General features: G+C 34.2%; 23 non-coding genes across 23 annotated transcripts; all 23 read left to right on the plus strand.

Moving 5' to 3' along the window:
- The first annotated feature begins 662 nt into the window (after nt 1-662).
- TRNAS-GCU (transfer RNA serine (anticodon GCU)) lies at nt 663-744 on the plus strand. The gene has a single exon. It is a non-coding gene; the product is annotated as a tRNA-Ser (tRNA).
- A 753-nt stretch (nt 745-1,497) lies between these two features.
- On the plus strand, nt 1,498-1,568 carry TRNAS-GCU (transfer RNA serine (anticodon GCU)). Its single transcript has one exon. It is a non-coding gene; the product is annotated as a tRNA-Ser (tRNA).
- A 737-nt stretch (nt 1,569-2,305) lies between these two features.
- On the plus strand, nt 2,306-2,376 carry TRNAS-GCU (transfer RNA serine (anticodon GCU)). The gene has a single exon. It is a non-coding gene; the product is annotated as a tRNA-Ser (tRNA).
- A 738-nt stretch (nt 2,377-3,114) lies between these two features.
- Nucleotides 3,115-3,196, plus strand: TRNAS-GCU (transfer RNA serine (anticodon GCU)). The gene has a single exon. It is a non-coding gene; the product is annotated as a tRNA-Ser (tRNA).
- Nucleotides 3,197-3,954: 758 nt separating this feature from the next.
- TRNAS-GCU (transfer RNA serine (anticodon GCU)) lies at nt 3,955-4,036 on the plus strand. Its single transcript has one exon. It is a non-coding gene; the product is annotated as a tRNA-Ser (tRNA).
- Nucleotides 4,037-4,808: 772 nt separating this feature from the next.
- On the plus strand, nt 4,809-4,890 carry TRNAS-GCU (transfer RNA serine (anticodon GCU)). The gene has a single exon. It is a non-coding gene; the product is annotated as a tRNA-Ser (tRNA).
- Nucleotides 4,891-5,730: 840 nt separating this feature from the next.
- Nucleotides 5,731-5,812, plus strand: TRNAS-GCU (transfer RNA serine (anticodon GCU)). Its single transcript has one exon. It is a non-coding gene; the product is annotated as a tRNA-Ser (tRNA).
- A 773-nt stretch (nt 5,813-6,585) lies between these two features.
- Nucleotides 6,586-6,667, plus strand: TRNAS-GCU (transfer RNA serine (anticodon GCU)). The gene has a single exon. It is a non-coding gene; the product is annotated as a tRNA-Ser (tRNA).
- A 748-nt stretch (nt 6,668-7,415) lies between these two features.
- On the plus strand, nt 7,416-7,497 carry TRNAS-GCU (transfer RNA serine (anticodon GCU)). Its single transcript has one exon. It is a non-coding gene; the product is annotated as a tRNA-Ser (tRNA).
- A 754-nt stretch (nt 7,498-8,251) lies between these two features.
- On the plus strand, nt 8,252-8,333 carry TRNAS-GCU (transfer RNA serine (anticodon GCU)). The gene has a single exon. It is a non-coding gene; the product is annotated as a tRNA-Ser (tRNA).
- Nucleotides 8,334-9,092: 759 nt separating this feature from the next.
- On the plus strand, nt 9,093-9,174 carry TRNAS-GCU (transfer RNA serine (anticodon GCU)). Its single transcript has one exon. It is a non-coding gene; the product is annotated as a tRNA-Ser (tRNA).
- Nucleotides 9,175-9,927: 753 nt separating this feature from the next.
- Nucleotides 9,928-10,009, plus strand: TRNAS-GCU (transfer RNA serine (anticodon GCU)). Its single transcript has one exon. It is a non-coding gene; the product is annotated as a tRNA-Ser (tRNA).
- A 738-nt stretch (nt 10,010-10,747) lies between these two features.
- On the plus strand, nt 10,748-10,829 carry TRNAS-GCU (transfer RNA serine (anticodon GCU)). Its single transcript has one exon. It is a non-coding gene; the product is annotated as a tRNA-Ser (tRNA).
- Nucleotides 10,830-11,586: 757 nt separating this feature from the next.
- On the plus strand, nt 11,587-11,668 carry TRNAS-GCU (transfer RNA serine (anticodon GCU)). Its single transcript has one exon. It is a non-coding gene; the product is annotated as a tRNA-Ser (tRNA).
- A 773-nt stretch (nt 11,669-12,441) lies between these two features.
- On the plus strand, nt 12,442-12,523 carry TRNAS-GCU (transfer RNA serine (anticodon GCU)). Its single transcript has one exon. It is a non-coding gene; the product is annotated as a tRNA-Ser (tRNA).
- Nucleotides 12,524-14,151: 1,628 nt separating this feature from the next.
- On the plus strand, nt 14,152-14,233 carry TRNAS-GCU (transfer RNA serine (anticodon GCU)). Its single transcript has one exon. It is a non-coding gene; the product is annotated as a tRNA-Ser (tRNA).
- A 759-nt stretch (nt 14,234-14,992) lies between these two features.
- TRNAS-GCU (transfer RNA serine (anticodon GCU)) lies at nt 14,993-15,074 on the plus strand. Its single transcript has one exon. It is a non-coding gene; the product is annotated as a tRNA-Ser (tRNA).
- A 773-nt stretch (nt 15,075-15,847) lies between these two features.
- On the plus strand, nt 15,848-15,929 carry TRNAS-GCU (transfer RNA serine (anticodon GCU)). The gene has a single exon. It is a non-coding gene; the product is annotated as a tRNA-Ser (tRNA).
- A 759-nt stretch (nt 15,930-16,688) lies between these two features.
- TRNAS-GCU (transfer RNA serine (anticodon GCU)) lies at nt 16,689-16,770 on the plus strand. Its single transcript has one exon. It is a non-coding gene; the product is annotated as a tRNA-Ser (tRNA).
- A 772-nt stretch (nt 16,771-17,542) lies between these two features.
- On the plus strand, nt 17,543-17,624 carry TRNAS-GCU (transfer RNA serine (anticodon GCU)). The gene has a single exon. It is a non-coding gene; the product is annotated as a tRNA-Ser (tRNA).
- A 767-nt stretch (nt 17,625-18,391) lies between these two features.
- Nucleotides 18,392-18,473, plus strand: TRNAS-GCU (transfer RNA serine (anticodon GCU)). Its single transcript has one exon. It is a non-coding gene; the product is annotated as a tRNA-Ser (tRNA).
- A 768-nt stretch (nt 18,474-19,241) lies between these two features.
- Nucleotides 19,242-19,323, plus strand: TRNAS-GCU (transfer RNA serine (anticodon GCU)). The gene has a single exon. It is a non-coding gene; the product is annotated as a tRNA-Ser (tRNA).
- Nucleotides 19,324-20,071: 748 nt separating this feature from the next.
- TRNAS-GCU (transfer RNA serine (anticodon GCU)) lies at nt 20,072-20,153 on the plus strand. Its single transcript has one exon. It is a non-coding gene; the product is annotated as a tRNA-Ser (tRNA).
- Nucleotides 20,154-20,819: the final 666 nt, after the last annotated feature.

Genomic DNA, 20,819 nt, shown 5'->3' on the forward strand with positions numbered 1-20,819 from the left:
TACTTTAAGATGGTAAACATGAGCAAGTGTCTTGATATTTGAACATGCAATGTCAATACTACTATCTAGAATTTATTTTGCAAATGCTTTATCCCCCATGATGGTGGATTAGCTCACAAGTATAGGTTAAAATGATTTATGTTTAGATAATTAAAGTCTATGACATTTCTTTGGCTTTGTTAAACTGATATGGGGTGCTGTTAAAAATTTTTACAGCAGAGAAAAGCCCTTAATATAGGTTAAACCTTATTCCTGCATATTTTTCTTGTTTACATTACAGTGACAGCAAACTCGAAATGGTGATGTTTGTAATATTTGCAGAGATTTCAAATTACTGTAACTCATGAAACATAGTCTGTCACTTCATTAAAGACAAGCATAGAACACATTTAGTGAAAATTAATAAATTACTTTTACAGAGAAGGTCATGTTATTGGCCAGAAGTATTAAAAAACATTTTTGTTTGTGATGTGGATGATGGTGGATTTGTTCACAAGTATCGGTTAAAATTAAATAAATGTTCCTAAAGCCAAGGATGGTTGAAAGTCAACTTGCTATCAAGCTCGTGATTGTGAAAATGACACAATCTACAAGAACATATAGAATTGACTTTGAAGTATAACAAGTGGTGTTGGAAAGTTTGCTTGATTGCATACCAGTGAGACGAGGTGGCCGAATGGTTAAGGCGATGGGCTGCTAATCCATTGTGCTCTGCACGCATGGGTTCAAATGCCATCCTCATCGTCACAATGCTTTTTAGGTAGAAGAGGCATTTTTACAAATACTGCTACAAAAGCTGACACACAAATGGCCAAAATAAACAAGTCAAATCAAGAAGTCTACTTTAAGATGGTAAACATGAGCAAGTGTCTTGATATTTGAACATGCAATGTCAATACTACTATCTAGAATTTATTTTGCAAATGCTTTATTTCCCCATGATGGTGGATTAGCTCACAAGTATAGGTAAAAATGATTTATGTTTAGATAATTAAAGTCTATGACATTTCTTGGGCTTTGTTAAACTGATATGGGATGCAGTTAATTTTTTTTACAGCAGAGCCCTTAATATAGGTTAAACCTTATTCCTGCATAATTTTCTTGTTTACATTACAGTGACAGCAACTCTAAATGGTGATGTTTGTAATATTTGCAGAGATTTGAAATTACTGTAACTCATGTAACATAGTCTGTCACTTCATTAAAGACAAGCATAGAACATATTTAGTGAAAGTTAATACATTACTTTTACAGAGAAGGTCATGTTATTGGCCAGAAGTATTAAAAATCATTTTTGTTTGTGAGGTGGGTGATGGTGGATTTGTTCACAAGTTTCGGTTAAAATTAAATAAATGTTCCTAAAGCCAAGGATGGTTGAAAGTCGACTTGCTATCAAGCTCGTGATTGTGAAAATGACACAATCTACAAGAACATAAAGAATTGACTTTGAAGTATAACAAGTGGTGTTGGAAAGTTTGCCAGATTGCATACCAGTGAGACGAGGTGGCCGAGTGGTTAAGGCGATGCACTGCTAATCCAACGCATGGGTTCAAATCCCATCCTCGTCGTCACTATACTTTTTAGGTAGAAAAGGCATTTTTACAAATACTGCTACTGACACACAAATGGCCAAAAGAAACAAGTCAAATCAAGAAGTTTACTTTAAGATGGTAAACATGAGCAAGTGTCTTGATATTTGAACATGCAATGTCAATACTACTATCTAGAATTTATTTTGCAAATGCTTTATCCCCCATGATGGTGGATTAGCTCACAAGTATAGGTTAAAATGATTTATGTTTAGATAATTAAAGTCTATGACATTTCTTGGGCTTTGTTAAACTGATATGGGATGCAGTTAAAAAAATTTACTGCAGAGCCCTTAATATAGGTTAAACCTTATTCCTGCATAATTTTCTTGTTTACATTACAGTGACAGCAAACTCTAAATGGTGATGTTTGTAATATTTGCAGAGATTTGAAATTACTGTAACTCATGTAGCATAGTCTGTCACTTCATTAAAGACAAGCATAGAACACATTTAGTGAAAAGTAATACATTACTTTTACAGAGAAGGTCATGTTATTGGCCAGAAGTATTAAAAATCATTTTTGTTTGTGAGGTGGATTTGTTCACAAGTATCGGTTAAAATTAAATAAATGTTCCTAAAGCCAAGGATGGTTGAAAGTCGACTTACTATCAAGCTCGTGATTGTGAAAGTGACACAATCTACAAGAACATAAAGAATTGACTTTGAAGTATAACAAGTGGTGTTGGAAAGTTTGCCAGATTGCATACCAGTGAGACGAGGTGGCCGAGTGGTTAAGGCGATGCACTGCTAATCCAACGCATGGGTTCAAATCCCATCCTCGTCGTCACTATACTTTTTAGGTAGAAAAGGCATTTTTACAAATACTGCTACTGACACACAAATGGCCAAAATAAACAAGTCAAATCAAGAAGTCTACTTTAAGATGGTAAACATGAGCAAGTGTCTTGATATTTGAACATGCAATGTCAATACTACTATCTAGAATTTATTTTGCAAATGCTTTATCCCCCATGATGGTGGATTAGCTCACAAGTATAGGTTAAAATGATTTATGTTTAGATAATTAAAGTCTATGACATTTCTTGGGCTTTGTTAAACTGATATGGGATGCAGTTAAAAATTTTTTACCGCAGAGCCCTTAATATAGGTTAAACCTTATTCCTGCATAATTTTCTTGTTTACATTACAGTGACAGCAAACTCTAAATGGTGATGTTTGTAATATTTGCAGAGATTTGAAATTACTGTAACTCATGTAGCATAGTCTGTCACTTCATTAAAGACAAACATAGAACACATTTAGTGAAAAGTAATACATTACTTTTACAGAGAAGGTCATGTTATTGGCCAGAAGTATTAAAACTCATTTTTGTTTGTGAGGTGGATTTGTTCACAAGTATCGGTTAAAATTAAATAAATGTTCCTAAAGCCAAGGATGGTTGAAAGTCGACTTACTATCAAGCTCGTGATTGTGAAAGTGACACAATCTACAAGAACATAAAGAATTGACTTTGAAGTATAACAAGTGGTGTTGGAAAGTTTGCCAGATTGCATACCAGTGAGACGAGGTGGCTGAGTGGTTAAGGCGATGGACTGCTAATACATTGTGCTCTGCACGCATGGGTTCAAATTCCATTCTCGTCGTCACAATGCTCTTTAGGTAGAAGAGGCATTTTTACAAATACTGCTTCATAAACCAGCAAGTGAAGCTGACACAAAAATGGCCTAAATCAAGAAGTCTACTTTAAGATGGTAAACATGAGCAAGTGTCTTGATATTTGAACATGCAATGTCAATACTACTATCTAGAATTTATTTTGCAAATGCTTTATCCCCCATGATGGTGGATTAGCTCACAAGTATAGGTTAAAATGATTTATGTTTAGATAATTAATGTCTATGACATTTCTTTTGCTTTGTTAAACTGATATGGTGTGCTGTTAAAAAATTTTACAGCAGAGAAAAGCCCTTAATATAGGTTAAACCTTATTCCTGCATAATTTTCTTGTTTACATTACAGTGACAGCAAACTCGAAATGGTGATGTTTGTAATATTTGCAGAGATTTCAAATTACTGTAACTCATGAAACATAGTCTGTCACTTTATTAAAGACAAGCATAGAACACATTTAGTGAAAATTAATAAATTACTTTTACAGAGAAGGTCATGTTATTGGCCAGAAGTATTAATAAACATTTTTGTTTCTGATGTGGATGATGGTGGATTTGTTCACAAGTATCGGTTAAAATTAAATAAATGTTCCTAAAGCCAAGGATGGTTGAAAGTCAACTTGCTATCAAGCTCGTGATTGTGAAAATGACACAATCTACAAGAACATAAAGAATTGACTTTGAAGTATAACAAGTGGTGTTGGAAAGTTTGCCAGATTGCATACCAGTGAGACGAGGTGGCTGAGTGGTTAAGGCGATGGACTGCTAATCCATTGTGCTCTGCACGCATGGGTTCAAATCCCATCATCGTCGTCACAATGCTCTTTAGGTAGAACAGGCATTTTTACAAATACTGCTTCATAAACCAGCAAGTGAAGCTGACACAAAAATGGCCTAAATAAACAAGTCAAATCAAGAAGTCTACTTTAAGATGGTAAACATGAGCAAGTGTCTTGATATTTGAACATGCAATGTCAATACTACTATCTAGAATTTATTTTGCAAATGCTTTATTTCCCCATGATAGTGGATTAGCTCACAAGTATAGGTTAAAATAATTTATGTTTAGATAATTAAAGTCTATGACATTTCTTGGGCTTTGTTAAACTGATATGGGGTGCAGTTAAAAAAAATTACAGCAGAGAAAAGCCCTTAATATTAGTTAAACCTTATTCCTGCATAATTTTCTTGTTTACATTACAGTGACAGCAAACTCGAAATGGTGATATTTGTAATATTTGCAGAGATTTCAGATTACTGTAACTCATGAAACAAAGTCTGTCACTTCATTAAAGACAAGCATAGAACACATTTAGTGAAAATTAATACATTACTTTTACAGAGAAGGTCATGTTATTGGCCAGAAGTATTAAAAAACATTTTTGTTTGTGATGTGGATGATGGTGGATTTGTTCACAAGTATCGGTTAAAATTAAATAAATGTTCCTAAAGCCTAGGATGGTTGAAAGTCAACTTGCTATCAAGCTCGTGATTGTGAAAATGACACAATCTACAAGAACATAAAGAATTGACTTTGAAGTATAACAAGTGGTGTTGGAAAGTTTGCCAGATTGCATACCAGTGAGACGAGGTGGCCGAGTGCTTAAGGCGATGGACTGCTAATCCATTGTGCTCTGCACGCATGGTTTCAAATCCCATACTCGTCGTCACAATGCTCTTTAGGTAGAAGAGGCATTTTTACAAATACTGCTTCATAAACCAGCAAGTGAAGCTGACACAAAAATGGCCTAAATAAACAAGTCAAATCAAGAAGTCTACTTTAAGATGGTAAACATGAGCAAGTGTCTTGATATTTGAACATGCAATGTCAATACTACTATCTAGAATTTATTTTGCAAATGCTTTATTTCCCCATGATGGTGGATTAGCTCACAAGTATAGGTTAAAATAATTTATGTTTAGATAATTAAAGTCTATGACATTTCTTGGGCTTTGTTAAACTGATATGGGGTGCAGTTAAAAAAAAATTAGAGCAGAGAAAAGCCCTTAATATAGGTTAAACCTTATTCCTGCATAATGTTCTTGTTTACATTACAGTGACAGCAAACTCGAAATGGTGATGTTTGTAATATTTGCAGAGATTTCAAATTACTGTAACTCATGAAAAATAGTCTGTCACTTCATTAAAGACAAGCATAGAACACATTTAGTGAAAATTAATACATTACTTTTACAGATTAGGTCATGTTATTGGCCAGAAGTATTAAAAATCATTTTTGTTTGTGAGGTGGATGATGGTGGATTTGTTCACAAGTATCGGTTAAAATTAAATAAATGTTCCTAAAGGTGGATGATGGTGGATTTGTGGATTTGTTCACAAGTATCGGTTAAAATTAAATAAATGTTCCTAAAGCCAAGGATGGTTTAAAGTCAACTTGCTATCAAGCTCGTGATTGTGAAAATGACACAATCTACAAGAACATAAAGAATTGACTTTGAAGTATAACAAGTGGTATTGGAAAGTTTGCCAGAATGCATACCAGTGAGACGAGGTGGCCGAGTGGTTAAGGCGATGGACTGCTAATCCATTGTGCTCTGCACGCATGGGTTCAAATCCCATCCTCGTCGTCACAATGCTCTTTAGGTAGAAGAGGCATTTTAACAAATACTGCTTCATAAACCAGCAAGTGAAGCTGACACAAAAATGGCCAAAATAAACAAGTAAAATCAAGAAGTTTACTTTAAGATGGTAAACATGAGCAAGTGTCTTGATATTTGAACATGCAATGTCAATACTACTATCTAGAATTTATTTTGCAAATGCTTTATTTCCGCATGATGGTGGATTAGCTCACAAGTATAGGTTAAAATAATTTATGTTTAGATAATTAAAGTCTATGACATTTCTTGGGCTTTGTTAAACTGATATGGGGTGCAGCTAAAAAAAATTGACAGCAGAGAAAAGCCCTTAATATAGGTTAAACCTTATTCCTGCATAATTTTCTTGTTTACATTACAGTGACAGCAAACTCGAAATGGTGATGTTTGTAATATTTGCAGAGATTTCAAATTACTGTAACTCATGAAACATAGTCTGTCATTTAAATAAAGACAAGCATAGAACACATTTAGTGAAAATTAATACATTACTTTTACAGAGAAGGTCATGTTATTGGCCAGAAGTATTAAAAATCATTTTTGTTTGTGAGGTGGATGATGGTGGATTTGTTCACAAGTATCGGTTAAAATTAAATAAATGTTCCTAAAGCCAAGGATGGTTGAAAGTCGACTTGCTATCAAGCTCGTGATTGTGAAAATGACACAATCTACAAGAACATAAAGAATTGACTTTGAAGTATAGCAAGTGGTGTTGGAAAGTTTGCCAGATTGCATACCAGTGAGACGAGGTGGCCGAGTGGTTAAGGCGATGGACTGCTAATCCATTGTGCTCTGTACGCATGGGTTCAAATTCCATCCTCATCGTCACAATACTTTTTAGGTAGAAGAGGCATTTTTACAAATACTGCTACTGACACACAAATGGCCAAAATAAACAAGTCAAATCAAGAAGTCTACTTTAAGATGGTAAACATGAGCAAGTGTCTTGATATTTGAACATGCAATGTCAATACTACTATCTAGAATTTATTTTGCAAATGCTTTATCCCCCATGATGGTGGATTAGCTCACAAGTATAGGTTAAAATGATTTATGTTTAGATAATTAAAGTCTATGACATTTCTTGGGCTTTGTTAAACTGATATGGGATGCAGTTAAAAAATTTTTACAGCAGAGCCCTTAATATAGGTTAAACCTTATTCCTGCATAATTTTCTTGTTTACATTACAGTGACAGCAAACTCTAAATGGTGATGTTTGTAATATTTGCAGAGATTTGAAATTACTGTAACTCATGTAACATAGTCTGTCACTTCATTAAAGACAAGCATAGAACACATTTAGTGAAAATTAATACATTACTTTTACAGAGAAGGTCATGTTATTAGCCAGAAGTATTAAAAATCATTTTTGTTTGTGAGGTGGGTGATGGTGGATTTGTTCACAAGTTTCGTTTAAAAAAAAATAAATGTTCCTAAAGCCAAGGATGGTTGAAAGTCAACTTGCTATCAAGCTCGTGATTGTGAAAATGACACAATCTACAAGAACATAAAGAATTGACTTTGAAGTATAAAGAGTGGTGTTGGAAAGTTTGCCAGATTGCATACCAGTGAGATGAGGTGGCCGAGTGGTTAAGGCGATGGACTGCTAATCCATTGTGTTCTGCACGCATGGGTTCAAATCCCATCCTCGTCGTCACAATGCTCTTTAGGTAGAAGAGGCATTTTTACAAATACTGCTACTGACACAGAAATGGCCAAAATAAACAAGTCAAATCAAGAAGTCTACTTTAAGATGGTAAACATGAGCAAGTGTCTTGATATTTGAACATGCAATGTCAATACTACTATCTAGAATTTATTTTGCAAATGCTTTATTTCCCCATGATGGTGGATTAGCTCACAAGTATAGGTTAAAATGATTTATGTTTAGATAATTAAAGTCTATGACATTTCTTGGGCTTTGTTAAACTGATATGGGGTGCTGTTAAAAAAAATTTAGAGCAGAGAAAAGCCCTTAATATAGGTTAAACCTTATTCCTGCATAATTTTCTTGTTTACATTACAGTGACAGCAAACTCTAAATGGTGATGTTTGTAATATTTGCAGAGATTTCAAATTACTGTAACTCATGAAACTTAGTCTGTCACTTCATTAAAGACAAGCATAGAACACATTTAGTGAAAAATAATACATTACTTTTACAGAGAAGGTCATGTTATTGGCTAGAAGTATTAAAAATCATTTTTGTTTGTGAGGTGGATGATGGTAGATTTGTTCACAAGTATCAGTTAAAATTAAATAAATGTTCCTAAAGCCAAGGATGGTTGAAAGTCGACTTGCTATCAAGCTCGTGATTGTGAAAATGACACAATCTACAAGAACATAAAGAATTGACTTTGAAGTATAACAAGTGGTGTTGGAAAGTTTGCCAGATTGCATGCCAGTGAGACGAGGTGGCCGAGTAGTTAAGGCGATGGACTGCTAATCCATTGTGCTATGCACACATGGGTTCAAATCTCATCCTCGTCGTTAGAATGCTTTTTAGGTAGAAGAGGCATTTTTAGAAATACTGCTACAAAAGCTGACAAACAAATGGCCAAAATAAACAAGTCAAATCAAGAAGTCTACTTTAAGATGGTAAACATGAGCAAGTGTCTTGATATTTGAACATGCAATGTAAATACTACTATCTAGAATTTATTTTGCAAATGCTTTATTTCCCCATGATGGTGGATTAGCTCAGTAGTATAGGTTAAAATAATTTATGTTTAGATAATTAAAGTCTAAGTCATTTCTTGGGCTTTGTTAAACTGATATGGGGTGCAGTTAAAAAATTTTACAGCAGAGAAAAGCCCTTAATATAGGTTAAAACTTATTCCTGCATCATTTTCTTGTTTACATTACATTGACAGCAAACTCTAAATGGTGATGTTTGTAATATTTGCAGAGATTTCAAATTACTGTAACTCATGTAACATAGTCTGTCACTTCATTAAAGACAAGCATAGAACACATTTAGTGAAAATTATTACATTACTTTTACAGAGAAGGTCATGTTATTGGCCAGAAGAATTAAAAATCATTTTTGTTTGTGAGGTGGATGATGGTGGATTTGTTCACAAGTATCAGTAAAAATTAAATAAATATTCCTAAAGCCAAGGATGGTTGAAAGTCGACTTGCTATCAAGCTCGTGATTGTGAAAATGACACAATCTACAAGAACATATAGAATTGACTTTGAAGTATAACAAGTGGTGTTGGAAAGTTTGCTTGATTGCATACCAGTGAGACGAGGTGGCCGAGTGGTTAAGGCGATGGGCTGCTAATCCATTGTGCTCTGCACGCATGGGTTCAAATGCCATCCTCATCGTCACAATGCTTTTTAGGTAGAAGAGGCATTTTTACAAATACTGCTACAAAAGCTGACACACAAATGGCCAAAATAAACAAGTCAAATCAAGAAGTCTACTTTAAGATGGTAAACATGAGCAAGTGTCTTGATATTTGAACATGCAATGTCAATACTACTATCTAGAATTTATTTTGCAAATGCTTTATTTCCCCATGATGGTGGATTAACTCACAAGTATAGGTTAAAATGATTTATGTTTAGATAATTAAAGTCTATGACATTTCTTGGGCTTTGTTAAACTTATATGGGATGCAGTTAAATTTTTTTACAGCAGAGCCCTTAATATAGGTTAAACCTTATTCCTGCATAATTTTCTTGTTTACATTACAGTGACAGCAACTCTAAATGGTGATGTTTGTAATATTTGCAGAGATTTGAAATTACTGTAACTCATGTAACATAGTCTGTCACTTCATTAAAGACAAGCATAGAACATATTTAGTGAAAATTAATACATTGCTTTTACAGAGAAGGTCATGTTATTGGCCAGAAGTATTAAAAATAATTTTTGTTTGTGAGGTGGGTGATGGTGGATTTGTTCACAAGTTTCGGTTAAAATTAAATAAATGTTCCTAAAGCCAAGGATGGTTGAAAGTCGACTTGCTATCAAGCTCGTGATTGTGAAAATGACACAATCTACAAGAACATAAAGAATTGACTTTGAAGTATAACAAGTGGTGTTGGAAAGTTTGCCAAATTGTATACCAGTGAGACGAGGTGGCCGAGTGGTTAAGGCGATGGACTGCTAATCCATTGTGCTCTGTACGCATGGGTTCAAATCCCATCCTCGTCGTCACTATACTTTTTAGGTAGAAAAGGCATTTTTACAAATACTGCAACTGACACACAAATGGCCAAAAGAAACAAGTCAAATCAAGAAGTCTTCTTTAAGATGGTAAACATGAGCAAGTGTCTTGATATTTGAACATGCAATGTCAATACTACTATCTAGAATTTATTTTGCAAATGCTTTATCCCCCATGATGGTGGATTAGCTCACAAGTATAGGTTAAAATGATTTATGTTTAGATAATTTAAAGTCTATGACATTTCTTGGGCTTTGTTAAACTGATATGGGATGCAGTTAAAAATTTTTACCGCAGAGCCCTTAATATAGGTTAAACCTTATTCCTGCATAATATTCTTGTTTACATTACAGTGACAGCAAACTCTAAATGGTGATGTTTGTAATATTTGCAGAGATTTGAAATTACTGTAACTCATGTAGCATAGTCTGTCACTTCATTAAAGACAAGCATAGAACACATTTAGTGAAAAGTAATACATTACTTTTACAGAGAAGGTCATGTTATTGGCCAGAAGTATTAAAAATCATTTTTGTTTGTGAGGTGGATTTGTTCACAAGTATCGGTTAAAATTAAATAAATGTTCCTAAAGCCAAGGATGGTTGAAAGTCGACTTACTATTAAGCTCGTGATTGTGAAAGTGACACAATCTACAAGAACATAAAGAATTGACTTTGAAGTATAACAAGTGGTGTTGGAAAGTTTGCCAGATTGCATACCAGTGAGACGAGGTCGCCGAGTGGTTAAGGCGATGGACTGCTAATCCATTGTGCTCTGCACGCATGGGTTCAAATTCCATCCTCGTCGTCACAATGTTCTTTAGGTAGAAGAGGCATTTTTACAAATACTGCTTCATAAACCAGCAAGTGAAGCTGACACAAAAATGGCCTAAATCAAGAAGTCTACTTTAAGATGGTAAACATGAGCAAGTGTCTTGATAATTGAACATGCAATGTCAATACTACTATCTAGAATTTATTTTGCAAATGCATTATCCCCCATGATGGTGGATTAGCTGACAAGTATAGGTTAAAATGATTGATGTTTAGATAATTAAAGTCTATGACATTTCTTGGGCTTTGTTAAACTGATATGGGGTGCTGTTAAAAAAATTTACAGCAGAGAAAAGCCCTTAATATAGGTTAAACCTTATTCCTGCATAATTTTCTTGTTTACATTACAGTGACAGCAAACTTGAAATGGTGATGTTTGTAATATTTGCAGAGATTTCAAATTACTGTAACTCATGAAACATAGTCTGTCACTTCATTAAAGACAAGCATAGAACACATTTAGTGAAAATTAATAAATTACTTTTACAGAGAAGGTCATGTTATTGGCCAGAAGTATTAAAAAACATTTTTGTTTGTGATGTGGATGATGGTGGATTTGTCACAAGTATCGGTTAAAATTAAATAAATGTTCCTAAAGCCAAGGATGGTTGAAAGTCAACTTGCTATCAAGCTCGTGATTGTGAAAATGACACAATCTACAAGAACATAAAGAATTGACTTTGAAGTATAACAAGTGGTGTTGGAAAGTTTGCCAGCTTGCATACCAGTGAGACGAGGTGGCCGAGTGGTTAAGGCGATGGACTGCTAATCCATTGTGCTCTGCACGCATGGGTTCAAATCCCATCCTCGTCGTAACAATGCTCTTTAGGTAGAACAGGCATGTTTACAAATACTGCTTCATAAACCAGCAAATGAAGCTGACACAAATATGGCCTAAATAAACAAGTCAAATCAAGAAGTCTACTTTAAGATGGTGAACATGAGCAAGTGTCTTGATATTTGAACATGCAATGTCAATACTACTATCTAGAATTTATTTTGCAAATGCTTTATTTCCCCATGATAGTGGATTAGCTCACAAGTATAGGTTAAAATAATTTATGTTTATATAATTAAAGTCTATGACATTTCTTGGGCTTTGTAAAACTGATATGGGGTGCAGTTAAAAAAATTTACAGCAGAGAAAAGCCCTTAATATTAGTTAAACCTTATTCCTGCATAATTTTCTTGTTTACATTACAGTGACAGCAAACTCGAAATGGTGATATTTGTAATATTTGCAGAGATTTCAAATTACTGTAACTCATGAAACATAGTCTGTCACTTCATTAAAGACAAGCATAGAACACATTTAGTGAAAATTAATACATTACTTTTACAGAGAAGGTCATGTTATTGGCCAGAAGTATTAAAAAAACATTTTTGTTTGTGAGGTGGATGATGGTGGATTTGTTCACAAGTATCGGTTAAAATTAAATAAATGTTCCTAAAGCCAAGGATGGTTGAAAGTCGACTTACTATCAAGCTCGTGATTGTGAAAATGACACAATCTACAAGAACATAAAGAATTGACTTTGAAGTATAACAAGTGGTGTTGGAAAGTTTGCCAGACTGCATACCAGTGAGACAAGGTGGCTGAGGGGTTAAAGTGATGGACTGCTAATCCATTGTGCTCTGCAAGCATGGGTTCAAATCCCATCCTCGTCGTCACAATGCTCTTTAGGTAGAAGAGGCATTTTTACAAATACTGCTTCATAAACCAGCAAGTGAAGCTGACACAAAAATGGCCTAAATAAACAAGTCAAATCAAGAAGTCTACTTTAAGATGGTAAACATGAGCAAGTGTCTTGATATTTGAACATGCAATGTCAATACTACTATCTAGAATTTATTTTGCAAATGATTTATTTCCCCATGATGGTGGATTAGCTCACAAGTATAGGTTAAAATAATTTATGTTTAGATAATTAAAGTCTATGACATTTCTTGGGCTTTGTTAAACTGATATGGGGTGCAGTTAAAAAAAAATTAGAGCAGAGAAAAGCCCTTAATATAGGTTAAACCTTATTCCTGCATAATTTTCTTGTTTACATTACAGTGACAGCAAACTCGAAATGGTGATGTTTGTAATATTTGCAGAGATTTCAAATTACTGTAACTCATGAAAAATAGTCTGTCACTTCATTAAAGACAAGCATAGAACACATTTAGTGAAAATTAATACATTACTTTTACAGATTAGGTCATGTTATTGGCCAGAAGTATTAAAAATCATTTTTGTTTGTGAGGTGGATGATGGTGGATTTGTTCACAAGTATCGGTTAAAATTAAATAAATGTTCCTAAAGCCAAGGATATTTGAAAGTCAACTTGCTATGAAGCTCGTGATTGTGAAAATGACATAATCTAAAAGAAACATAAAGAATTGACTTTGAAGTATAACAAGTGGTGTTGGAAAGTTTGCCAGATTGCATACCAGTGAGACGATTTTACCGTGTGGTTAAGGCGATGGACTGCTAATCCATTGTCCTCTGCACGCATGGGTTCAAATCCCATCCTCGTCGTCACAATGCTCTTTAGGTAGAAGAGGCATTTTTACAAATACTGCTTCATAAACCAGCAAGTGAAGCTGACACAAAAATGGCCTAAATAAACAAGTCAAATCAAGAAGTCTACTTTAAGATGGTAAACATGAGCAAGTGTCTTGATATTTGAACATGCAATGTCAATACTACTATCTAGAATTTATTTTGCAAATGCTTTATTTCCCCATGATGGTGGATTAGCTCACAAGTATAGGTTAAAATAATTTATGTTTAGATAATTAAAGTCTATGACATTTCTTGGGCTTCGTTAAACTGATATGGGGTGCAGTTAAAAATTTTTACAGCAGAGAAAAGCCCTTAATATAGGTTAAACCTTATTCCTGCATAATTTTCTTGTTTACATTACAGTGACAGCAAACTCGAAATGGTGATGTTTGTAATATTTGCAGAGATTTCAAATTACTGTAACTCATGAAACATAGTCTGTCACTTCATTAAAGACAAGCATAGAACACATTTAGTGAAAATTAATACATTACTTTTACAGAGAAGGTCATGTTATTGGCCAGAAGTATTAAAAATCATTTTTGTTTGTGAGGTGGATGATGGTGGATTTGTTCACAAGTATCGGTTAAAATTAAATAAATGTTCCTAAAGCCAAGGATGGTTGAAAGTCGACTTACTATCAAGCTCGTGATTGTGAAAATGACACAATCTACAAGAACATAAAGAATTGACTTTGAAGTATAACAAGTGGTGTTGGAAAGTTTGCCAGATTGCATATCAGTGAGACGAGGTGGCCGAGAGGTTAAGGTGATGGACTGCTAATCCATTGTGCTCTGCACGCATGGGTTCAAATCCCATCCTCGTCGTCACAATGCTCTTTAGGTAGAAGAGGCATTTTTACAAATACTGCTTCATAAACCAGCAAGTGAAGCTGACACAAAAATGGCCTAAATCAAGAAGTCTACTTTAAGATGGTAAACATGAGCAAGTGTCTTGATATTTGAACATGCAATGTCAATACTACTATCTAGAATTTATTTTGCAAATGCTTTATTTCCCCATGATGGTGGATTAGCTCACAAGTATAGGTTAAAATAATTTAAGTTTAGATAATTAAAGTCTATGACATTTCTTGGGCTTTGTTAAACTGATATGGGGTGCAGTAAAAAAAAATAACAGCAGAGAAAAGCCCTTAATATTAGTTAAACCTTATTCCTGCATAATTTTCTTGTTTACATTACAGTGACAGCAAACTCGAAATGGTGATATTTGTAATATTTGCAGAGATTTCAAATTACTGTAACTCATGAAACATAGTCTGTCACTTCATTAAAGACAAGCATAGAACACATTTAGTGAAAATTAATACATTACTTTTACAGAGAAGGTCATGTTATTGGCCAGAAGTATTAAAAATCATTTTTGTTTGTGAGGTGGATGATGGTGGATTTGTTCACAAGTATCGGTTAAAATTAAATAAATGTTCCTAAAGCCAAGGATGGTTGAAAGTCGACTTACTATCAAGCTCGTGATTGTGAAAATGACACAATCTACAAGAACATAAAGAATTGACTTTGAAGTATAACAAGTGGTGTTGGAAAGTTTGCCAGACTGCATGCCAGTGAGACAAGGTGGCCGAGTGGTTAAGGCGATGGACTGCTAATCTGTTGTGCTCTGCACGCATGGGTTCAAATCCCATCCTCGTCGTCACAATGCTCTTTAGGTAGAAGAGGCATTTTTACAAATACTGCTTCATAAACCAGCAAGTGAAGCTAACACAAAAATGGCCTAAATAAACAAGTCAAATCAAGAAGTCTACTTTAAGATGGTAAACATGAGCAATTGTCTTGATATTTGAACATGCAATGTCAATACTACTATCTAGAATTTATTTTGCAAATGCTTTATTTCCCCATGATGGTGGATTAGCTCACAAGTATAGGTTAAAATAATTTATGTTTAGATAATTAAAGTCTATGACATTTCTTGGGCTTTGTTAAACTGATATGGGGTGCAGTAAAAAAAATTAACAGCAGAGAAAAGCCCTTAATATTAGTTAAACCTTATTCCTGCATAATTTTCTTGTTTACATTACAGTAACAGCAAACTCGAAATGGTGATGTTTGTAATATTTGCAGAGATTTCAAATTACTGTAACTCATGAAAAATAGTCTGTCACTTCATTAAAGACAAGCATAGAACACATTTAGTGAAAATTAATACATTACTTTTACAGATAAGGTCATGTTATTGGCCAGAAGTATTAAAAATCATTTTTGTTTGTGAGGTGGATGATGGTGGATTTGTTCACAAGTATCGGTTAAAATTAAATAAATGTTCCTAAAGCCAAGGATGGTTGAAAGTCAACTTGCTATGAAGCTCGTGATTGTGAAAATGACACAATCTAAAAGAAACATAAAGAATTGACTTTGAAGTATAACAAGTGGTGTTGGAAAGTTTGCCAGATTGCACACTAGTGAGACGAGGTGGCCGTGTGGTTAAGGCGATGGACTGCTAATCCATTGTGCTCTGCACGCATGGGTTCAAATCCCATCCTCGTCGTCACAATGCTCTTTAGGTAGAAGAGGCATTTTTACAAATACTGCTTCATAAACCAGCAAGTGAAGCTGACACAAAAATGGCCTAAATCAAGAAGTCTACTTTAAGATAGTAAACATGAGCAAGTGTCTTGATATTTGAACATGCAATGTCAATACTACTATCTAGAATTTATTTTGCAAATGCTTTATTTCCCCATGATGGTGGATTAGCTCACAAGTGTAGGTTAAAATAATTTATGTTTAGATAATTAAAGTCTATGACATTTCTTGGGCTTTGTTAAACTGATATGGGGTGTAGTTAAAAAAATTTACAGTAGAGAAAAGCCCTTAATATAGGTTAAACATTATTCCTGCATAATTTTCTTGTTTACATTACAGTGACAGCAAACTCGAAATGGTGATGTTTGTAATATTTGCAGAGATTTCAAATTACTGTAACTTATGAAAAATAGTCTGTCACTTCATTAAAGACAAGCATAGAACACATTTAGTGAAAATTAATACATTACTTTTACAGATAAGGTCATGTTATTGGCCAGAAGTATTAAAAATAATTTTTGTTTGTGAGGTGGATGATGGTGGATTAATTCACAAGTATCGGTTAAAATTAAATAAATGTTCCTAAAGCCAAGGATGGTTGAAAGTCGACTTACTATCAAGCTCGTGATTGTGAAAATAACACAATCTACAAGAACATAAAGAATTGACTTTGAAGTATAACAAGTGGTGTTGGAAAGTTTGCCAGACTGCATACCGGTGAGACGAGGTGGCCGAGTGGTTAAGGCGATGGACTGCTAATCTATTGTGCTCTGCATGCATGGGTTCAAATCCCATCCTCGTCGTCACAATGCTCTTTAGGTAGAAGAGGCATTTTTACAAATACTGCTTCATAAACCAGCAAGTGAAGCTGACACAAAAATTGCCTAAATAAACAAGTCAAATCAAGAAGTCTACTTTAAGATGGTAAACAAGAGCAAGTGTCTTGATATTTGAACATGCAATGTCAATAATACTATCTAGAATTTATTTTGCAAATGCTTTATTTCCCCATGATGGTGGATTAGCTCACAAGTATAGGTTAAAATAATTTATGTTTAGATAATTAAAGTCTATGACATTTCTTGGGCTTTGTTAAACTGATATGGGGTGCAGTTAAAAAAATTTACAGCAGAGAAAAGCCCTTAATATAGGTTAAACCTTATTCCTGCATAATTTTCTTGTTTACATTACAGTGACAGCAAACTCGAAATGGTGATGTTTGTAATATTTGCAGAGATTTCAAATTACTGTAACTCATGAAACATAGTCTGTCACTTCATTAAAGACAAGCATAGAACACATTTAGTGAAAATTAATACATTACTTTTACAGAGAAGGTCATGTTATTGGCCAGAAGTATTAAAAATCATTTTTGTTTGTGAGGTGGATGATGGTGGATTTGTTCACAAGTATCGGTTAAAATTAAATAAATGTTCCTAAAGCCAAGGATGGTTGAAAGTCGACTTACTATCAAGCTCATGATGGTGAAAATGACACAATCTACAAGAACATAAAGAATTGACTTTGAAGTATTACAAGTGGTGTTGGAAAGTTTGCCACATTGCATACTAATGAGACGAGGTGGCCGAGTGGTTAAGGCGATGGCTTGCTAATCCATTGTGCTCTGCATGCATGGGTTCAAATCCCATCCTTGTCATCACAATGCTCTTTAGGTAGAAGAGGCATTTTTACAAATATTGCTACATAAACCAACAAGTGAAGCTGACACAAAAATGGCCTAAATAAACAAGTCACATCAAGAAGTTTACTTTAAGATGGTAAACATGAGCAAGTGTCTTGATATTTGAACATGCAATGTCAATACTACTATCTAGAATTTGTTTTGCAAATGCTTTATTTCCCCATGATGGTGGATTAACTCACAAGTATAGGTTAAAATAATTTATGTTTAGATAATTAAAGTCTATGACATTTCTTGGGCTTTATTAAACTGATATGGGGTGCAGTTAAAATTTTTTACAGCAGAGCCCTTAATATAGGTTAAACCTTATTCCTGCATAATTTTCTTGTTTACATTACAGTGACAGCAAACTCTAAATGGTGATGTTTGTAATATTTGCAGAGATTTGAAATTACTGTAACTCATGTAACATAGTCTGTCACTTCATTAAAGACAAGCATAGAACACATTTAGTGAAAATTAATACATTACTTTTACAGAGAAGGTCATGTTATTGGCCAGAAGTATTAAAAATCATTTTTGTTTGTGAGGTGGATGATGGTGGATTTGTTCACAAGTATCGGTTAAAATTAAATAAATGTTCCTAAAGCCAAGGATGGTTGAAAGTCGACTTACTATCAAGCTCGTGATTGTGAAAATGACACAATCTACAAGAACATAAAGAATTGACTTTGAAGAATAACAAGTGGTGTTGGAAATTTTGCCAGACTGCATACCAGTGAGACGGGGTGGCCGAGTGGTTAAGGCGATGGACTGCTAATCCATTGTGCTCTGCATGCATGGGTTCAAATCCCATCCTTGTCGTCACAATACTCTTTAGGTAGAAGAGGCATTTTTACAAATACTGCTTCATAAACCAGCAAGTGAAGCTGACACAAAAATGGCCAAAATAAACAAGTCAAATCAAGAAGTCTACTTTAAGATGGTAAACATGAGCAAGTGTCTTGATATTTGAACATGCAATGTCAATACTACTATCTAGAATTTATTTTGCAAATGCTTTATCCCCCATGATGGTGGATTAGCTCACAAGTATAGGTTAAAATGATTTATGTTTAGATAATTTAAAGTCTATGACATTTCTTGGGCTTTGTTAAACTGATATGGGATGCAGTTAAAACATTTTTACAGCAGAGCCCTTAATATAGGTTAAACCTTATTCCTGCATAATTTTCTTGTTTACATTACAGTGACAGCAAACTCTAAATGGTGATGTTTGTAATATTTGCAGAGATTTGAAATTACTGTAACTCATGTAACATAGTCTGTCACTTCCTTAAAGACAAGCATAGAACACATTTAGTGAAAATTAATACATTACTTTTACAGAGAAGGTCATGTTATTGGCCAGAAGTATTAAAAATCATTTTTGTTTGTGAGGTGGGTGATGGTGGATTTGTTCACAAGTTTCGGTTAAAATTAAATAAATGTTCCTAAAGCCAAGGATGGTTGAAAGTCGACTTGCTATCAAGCTCGTGATTGTGAAAATGACACAATCTACAAGAACATAAAGAATTGACTTTGAAGTATAACTAGTGGTGTTGGAAAGTTTGCCAGATTGCATACAAGTGAGACGAGGTGGCCGAGTGGTTAAGGCGATGGACTGCTAATCCATTGTGCTCTGCACGCATGGGTTCAAATCCCATCCTCGTCGTCACAATGCTTTTTAGGTAGAAGAGGCATTTTTACAAATACTGCTACTGACACACAAATGGCCAAAATAAACAAGTCAAATCAAGAATTCTACTTTAAGATGGTAAACATGAGCAAGTGTCTTGATATTTGAACATGCAATGTCAATACTACTATCTAGAATTTATTTTGCAAATGCTTTATCCCCCATGATGGTGGATTAGCTCACAAGTATAGGTTAAAATGATTTATGTTTAGATAATTAAAGTCTATGACATTTCTCGGGCTTTGTTAAACTGATATGGGATGCAGTTAAATTTTTTTTACAGCAGAGCCCTTAATATAGGTTAAACCTTATTCCTGCATAATTTTCTTGTTTACATTACAGTGACAGCAAACTCTAAATGGTAATGTTTGTAATATTTGCTGAGATTTGAAATTACTGTAACTCATGTAACATAGTCTGTCACCTTATTAAAGACAAGCATAGAACACATTTAGTGAAAATTAATACATTACTTTTACAGAGAAGGTCATGTTATTGGCCAGAAGTATTAAAAATCATTTTTGTTTGTGAGGTGGGTGATGGTGGATTTGTTCACAAGTTTCAGTTAAAATTAAATAAATGTTCCTAAAGCCAAGGATGGTTGAAAGTCGACTTGCTATCAAGCTCGTGATTGTGAAAATGACACAATCTACAAGAACATAAAGAATTGACTTTGAAGTATAAAAAGTGGTGTTGGAAAGTTTGCCAGATTGCATACCAGTGAGATGAGGTGGCCGAGTGGTTAAGGCGATGGACTGCTAATCCATTGTGCTCTGCACGCATGTGTTCAAATCCCATACTCGTCATCACAATGCTCTTTCGGCAGAAGAGGCATTTTTACAAATACTGCATCATAAACCAGCAAGTAAAGCTGACACAAAAATGGCCAAAATAAACAAGTCAAATCAAGAAGTCTACTTTAAGATGGTAAACATGAGCAAGTGTCTTGATATTTGAACATGCATTGTCAATACTACTATCTTGAATTTGTTTGGCAAATGCTTTATTTCCCCATGATGGTGGATTAACTCATAAGTATAGGTTAAAATAATTTATGTTTAGATAATTAAAGTCTATGACATTTCTTGGGCTTTATTAAACTGATATGGGGTGCAGTTGAAATTTTTTACAGCAGAGCCCTTAATATAGGTTAAACCGTATTCCTGCATAATTTTCTTGTTTACATTACAGTGACAGCAAACTCTAAATGGTGATGTTTGTAATATTTGCAGAGATTTGAAATTACTGTAACTCATGTAACATAGTCTGTCACTTCATTAAAGACAAGCATGGAACACAATTAGTGAAAATTAATACATTACTTTTACAGAGAAGGTCATGTTATTGGCCAGAAGTATTAAAAATCATTTTTGTTTGTGAGGTGGATGATGGTGGATTTGTTCACAAGTATCGGTTAAAATTAAATAAATGTTCCTAAAGCCAAGGATGGTTGAAAGTCGACTTACTATCAA

The sequence above is a fragment of the Pseudophryne corroboree genome, chromosome 11 (assembly GCF_028390025.1).
Source record: "Pseudophryne corroboree isolate aPseCor3 chromosome 11, aPseCor3.hap2, whole genome shotgun sequence".
Lineage (NCBI taxonomy): Eukaryota > Metazoa > Chordata > Amphibia > Anura > Myobatrachidae > Pseudophryne > Pseudophryne corroboree.